This window comes from Physeter macrocephalus, chromosome 17 (assembly GCF_002837175.3).
Source record: "Physeter macrocephalus isolate SW-GA chromosome 17, ASM283717v5, whole genome shotgun sequence".
NCBI lineage: Eukaryota > Metazoa > Chordata > Mammalia > Artiodactyla > Physeteridae > Physeter > Physeter macrocephalus.
Window position 1 is genome coordinate 11,894,217 of NC_041230.1, and position 6,433 is coordinate 11,900,649.

Here is a 6,433-nt window from a genome sequence, read left to right on the forward strand (position 1 = left end):
ACTGCGCCACCAGGGAAGCCCTAATGTGGTGTTTTGAGGAACGTTTAAGCCAGTACTGTGAGCCACACATGTAATTAAAATTTGTTAACATCTCGTAAACTTGGCTTGGAGGACAATAACGTTAAGATGTCCATACTATCCAAAGCGATCTACAGATTTGATGCAATTCCTATCAAAATCCAGTGATTTTTTAATCAAAATAGAAAAATCCAACCTAAAATTCATATGGAATCTCAAGGGACACTGAATAGCCAGAACAGTCTTGAAAAAGAGGAACAAAGTTTGAGATCTCACGCTTCCAGATTTCAAAAGTTATTACAAATCTACAGTAATCGAAACAGTGTGGTACTGGCATAAAGGCAGACATATGGAACAATGGAATAGAATAGAGAGCCCAGAAATAAACCCTGGTATGAAAGGTTGCCAAGACCGTTCAGTGGGGGAAAGGACAGTCTTTTCAACAAATGGTGTTAGGAAAACTGGATATCCATGTGCAAAAGGAAAGCTGGATATCCATGTGCAAAAGAACAAAGTTGGAGCCTTATCTGACACCGTATACAAAAATGGACTCAAAATTAAAGACCTAAATGTAAGAGCTAAAACTATAAAACTCTTTTTGTTTTTTTCTGCAAAAAGCTTTATTGTTTCCATGTGGCCCATGGCTGGGGAGAGGGCTCCAGTGTGGTTAACAAGCTGCCTACTGGCTGCAGAGAGGGGCTTCAGGCAGAAGCCCTGACACCAGGGGGGGCTCCTCAAAGGCTGCTGGGCTCCGGAGGCTCCTAGTCGTGCTTGAGGGTGAGCCTTTCGAAGAGATACTCGCCCAGCCCAGCCTGGGGACCAGCCAGCTTGCGGAGGTCGATCAGGTGATCGATCGCCCATCTTCTGGATGAATTTCACCTGCTCATCTAGGAAGTGGCTCCAGGAAGTCGCAGAGGTGGGGGTCTGCATGGGCGGAACCCAGGACATGCAGATCCACAAGGGCCTGGTTCAGGTTCTTCTCCGTGAACACAGCGGCTTCCACAGCGTCCTGGGTTTTACCCTACTCATCTTGGGACAGCTTCTGCATGTCCTGGAAGAGGGCGCAGCCGCCATGCTGGTTTTGCATTTTCAAGAGACGCTCGGCGCGCTCGAGCTTCTCCTCGGCCAATTCGCAGAAAAAGTGGACCACGCCCTCCAGAGTCAAATCCGCCGGGTGGAAAGAGAAGCCCTGCGGGAAGAGATGGCGGGAATAACGGTTAGCAGGAGGCGGGGCCAGGCATGCGGACTCTTGCTCCTGACACAGAAGGCCAGCGCGTGCGCAGAGGGCCGGAGGTGCGCAGCTGAGGGCAACTTGGGCTGGGGGCGTCTTGGGGACCCACACCAGAGAGAGGTAGGTGTAGGAGGCCCGCAGATGCATGTTGACCAGGCGGTTGACGGCGGCCTCCACCTCGGTGGAATAATTCTGACGAATCTGGGAGCTCATGGTTGATCGGTAATAAGGAGTTAAGCCCAAAAAATGGTGTTGGCTGGTCCCATTGAGCGAGGATAGCCGAGTGGCTGATTCAGCCACTGAGTGGCAGAGTGCGACTGGAAAAAAGGTTGGAGGCTGGTGGGAGGCTGGAGCAAAGGGGTGTCCCTGGGTCTGTTGAATTCAAACACTGTTGAAGCAGGAGACAGATCGGGGCTGGAGGGAGGGCCGCAGAGCGCATTCTATTAAACTCTTAAAAGAAAACAGGGTGGGCAGGGACTAACCTGGTGGCGCAGTGGTTAAGAATCCATCTGCCAGTGCAGGGTGCAGGGGTTCGATCCCTGGTCCGGGAAGATCCCACATGCTGCCGAGCAACTAAGCCCGTGCGCTACAACTACTGAGCCTGTGCTCTAGAGCCTGTGCTCTGCAGCAAAGAGAAGCCATCGCAAGGAGAAGCCCGCACACTGCAACGAAGAGTAGCCCCCCGCTCACCGCAACTAGAGAAAGTCCGCGCTCAGCAACAAAGACCCAACGCAGCCAAATTTTTTTAAAAAAAGGTTAAAATTGTAAATTTTATATTATGCGTATTTTGCCACAATTTATTTATTTGAAGTATCATTAATTTATAATATGTTAATTTCTGCTCTATATCAAAGTGACTCAGTTATACATATATTCTTTTTTTTTCCGTATTATGGTCTCCTGGCTGAATATCAGCATGTTAATTTACCTCTATTTTTTTTTAATTGTATTTATTTTTGTTTGTGTTGGGTCTTTGTTGCTGCACGCGGGCTTTCTCTAGTTGCAGCGAGCGGGGGCTACTCTTCAATGCGGTGCGCAGGCTTCCCATTGCTGTGGCTTCTCTTGTTGCAGAGCACGGGCCCTAGAGCGCTTGGGCCTCAGCAGCTGTGGCACTCGGGTTCAGTACTTGTGGCTCGCGGGCTCTAGAGCGCAGGCTCAGTAGTTGTGGCGCACGGGCTTAGTTGCTCCGCGGCATGTGGGATCTTCCCAGACTAGGGATCAAACCCATATCTCCTGCATTGGAAGGTGGATTCTTAACCACTACACCACCAGGGAAGTCCCCACATATACATTCTTTTTCATATTCTTTTCCATTTTGGTTTGTCACAGGATATTGAATATAGGTCCCTGTGCTGTACAGCAGGACCTTGTTGTTTATCCATCCTATATAAAATAGTTTTCATCCGCTAATCCCAAACTCCCAATCCTTCCCTCCCCTACCCGCCCGCCTTGGCAACCACAAGTCTGTTCTCTGTATCTGTGAGTCTGTTTTTGTTTCACAGTCGTGTTGATTTGTGTTGTGTTTTAGATTCCATATATAAGTGATATCATATGGTATTTGTCTTTCTCTTTCTGACTTACTTCACTTAGTATGATCATCTCTAGGTCCATCCATGTTGCTGCAAATGGCATTATTTCATTCTTTTTTATGGCTGAGTAGTATTCCATTGTGTATATATATGCCACATCGTCTTTATCCATTCATCTGTCGATGGACATTTAGGTTGTTTCCATGTCTTTTGCCACAGTTTTAAAAGCCAGCCATTGCATTTGCTCATGCCTGGGTTGAGTTGGAATCACTGACCTTGCTGTGGTCATTGGGCATTGGTCACTGCATCAAGCTGAAGTGTCGGCTGGGAAATGGGATGGCAGGACTCTCCCTCTCCATGGGGTCTATTTCACAAGTTTCTCTCCAACAGGGCAGCCTGACTTGTTCTATGGCAGCCCAAGGTTCCCCAGGGCACAAAAATGGAGCAGCCAGGCCTTCTTAAGCTTAGGTCTGGAACCATCCTAGCATCATTTCCACTGTATTCTTCTGGTTAAAGCACGTCACTAGGCCAGACTGAAAGGGAGGGACCTACAGAGAATATGAACACTAGGATTTATGGCTCTTTGAGCCTCTAATGAAACTGACTACCCCAGCAGTTAGTCTGTGTGCTCCTGCAGCCACATGCTATGGGCTGGGGTGTGGGAGCTCCCTAGTTCCTGCTTTCATGATTGTAGGAGATAATAGCTACCCTGTAAGGGTGCTTTGGCAGTGCTGTTCTGAGAGACTTTCCCAGAGATGTAGCCCAGGGTCCTCTCCTCCAACCCTTCCTGACAGTTTCTGTCTTTATTTCCTTGTATTCAACCCATTCTGCTTAAAAGAACTAGGGTAGCTCCTGTTACCTTCCCTTGAATTTTGACTAACTTGTAAACATTGCCAGGAGGGCTTACTGCCAGGGGCAGGGGATTATGTTAGTTTCCTGGGGCTTTTGTAGCAAAATACTTGGCACTGGGTGGCTTAAACAATAGGCCTTGATCATCTCACAGTTCTGGAGGCCAGAAGTCCAAGATCAGGGTAAAGGCAAGGTTGGTTCCTTCCCGGGGCTGTGAGGGTGACTCTGTTCCAGGCCTCTCTTCTAGCTTCTGGTGGCTCTCTGGCAACTTTTGGTGTTCCTTGATTTGTAGAAGAATCACCCCAGTCTCTGCCTTTGTGTCCACATGACGTTCTCCCTGTGTGTCTGTGTCCAAACTTCCCCTTTTATTATAAGGACACCAGTCATATTGGATTAGGGCCCATTCTCATTACCTCACTTTTAAAAAAAATTTTATTTATTTATTTATTTTTGTCCACATTGGGCCTTCATTGCTGCACGCGAGCTTTCTCTAGTTGCGGCAAGCAGGGACTACTCTCCGTTGCAGTTTGTGGGCTTCTCCTTGCAATGGCTTCTCTTGTTGTGGAGCACGGGCTCTAGGCGTGCGGGCTTCAGTAGTTGTGGCACGCAGCCTCGGTAGTTGTGGTGCACCGGCTTAGCTGCTTCACGGCATGTGGGATCTTCCCAGACCAGGGATCCAACCCGTGTCCTCTGCACTGGCAGGCAGATTCTTAACCACAGCGCCACCAGGGAAGTCCCTACCTGATTTTAACTTGATTACCTTGGTAAAGACTCTGTCTTCCCAGTCAGTCATGTTCTGAGATATGGGGGTAGGGGTTAGGACACCAAAATATATTTTTGGGGGGACACAATTCAATTTATAACATGGAGTAACACTTTTCAGGGGAGAAGTTTGATGAGTTTCACAGATCTACCCCAGATGGCTTACTCAAATAAAGTTCATTTCAATTTTCTTCTATTTTTCCTAAGATCTATTTGGAATTTATTTTATAGTAATATATCAGAAAAGGACCTAAATTTTATATATTTTAAGCAATAACACTGTGGTTTAATAAAAAGTATTTGGTCTTTGTCATTAATGCCTGGTGTAGGAGAGGGAAAAAAACACACCTTTCTTTCCTCTACCCTCTTATGTTCATTGCACGGGGCCCTGCAAATTAGACTGATAAAGACAGAGATGAAGAGTGGCCCCTGCTCGCCGCAACTAGAAAAAGCCCTCGCACAGAAGTGAAGACCCAACACAGCCAAAAAAAAAAAAAAAAAAAAAAAAAGACAGAGTAACAGGGAAAAAGTTTTATTATTAACTATGCATATGGAAGCCTTCATAGAAAAGTGAAGACCCAAAGAAGTGGATAGGCCTGAGAGCACATATACCGTTTTAACAAAGAACAATAAATTGTGGAGATGCAATGTGACAAAAGAAAAAGTTTTAGGCTAGGGGTGACAAGTTGTGGGAAAGTGACTAGGATATATATATGGGCAAAACTAATGGAAGATAAGACCCATCTTGGTGTCAACTTTCCATCTTCTTCATGGTCATAAAACTGCCCTGGGGGGACTTCCCTGGTGGTGCAGTGGTTAAAAATCCATCTGCCAATGCAGGGGACATGGGTTCGATCCCTGGTCAGGGAAGATCCCACATGCCGCGGAGCAACTAAGCCCGAGTGCCACACTTACTGGGCCTGTGCTCTAGAGCCCATGAGCCACAGCTACTGAGTCCACGTGCCACAACTACTGAAGCCTGTGTGCCTAGAGCCCATGCTCCCCAACAAGAGAAGCCACCACAAGGAGAAGCCCGCAAACCGCAACGAAGAGTAGCCCCTGCTTGCCGCAACTAGAGAAAGCCCGCGCACGGCAACGAAGACCCTAAAAATTCCTAAAAGACAATGTTCCTTGGAATGTCTCTGAGTGATAAAAGTGTTTTTGGTATGCTAGTGAGATGACTCTTGGCTGAGGGGCCTCTAGGTAGCTTCAGGAGAGGGCCTGGTCTCCAAAAAGACCAAGCAGTGATTAGAGTCTTGGGACTGTCAGCCCCACCTTCTGGCCTCTTGGGGATGGGACAGGGACTGCAGATTGCGTTCAGTCACCAATGGCCAGTGATTGACTCAATCATGTCTAGGTAATGGAACCTTCATAAAACCCCTGAATTGTTGAGCTTCTGAATTGGTGAACATATGGAGGTGCTGGGAGGGTGACATGCCTGGAGAGGGCATGGAAGCGCTGCATCTCTTCCCCCATGCTTCGCCCTATCTATGCGTCTTTCCCCTTTGGCCCTTCCTGGGTTGTATTCTTTATAATAAGCCAGTAATAGTAACTGAAGTGCTTTCCTGAATTTTGTGAGTTCTTCTAGCAAATTATTGAACCTGAGAGGCATGGATCATGGGAACTCCTGAATTTGTAGTTGGCTGGGCAGCAGTGGGAGAAGACTGGGCACCCCATTTGCAGCCAGCATCTGAGGTCTTAACCTGGGAGATCCGGGCTAACTCTGGATGGTTAGTGTCAGAATTGAATTGAGTTGCTAGACACCTAGCTGGTGTTGGAGAATCAGAGAATTAGTTAGTGTGGAAAAACTATTTGACGTCAGGGGAGGAAAAAACTTTCAACCCCCCAATAATATTTTGAATAATTTCACTATTCTTCTTTGCTTTATAATAACATACTTGTCAGATATTATTGTATATGAAATTTTAATATTTATCTTTTTAAATCTTTTTTTAAAATAAATTTCTTCTTTTTTTTTTTTTTTTTTGGTGTGCGGGCTTCTCACTGTTGTGGCCTTTCCTGTTGCGGGGCACAGGCTCCAGAC

General features: G+C 46.8%; 1 pseudogene; it reads right to left on the bottom strand.

The window, feature by feature from the left end:
• Positions 1 to 632: 632 nt before the first annotated feature.
• LOC102988263 (ferritin light chain-like) lies at positions 633 to 4,420 on the bottom strand (annotated as a pseudogene).
• Positions 4,421 to 6,433: the final 2,013 nt, after the last annotated feature.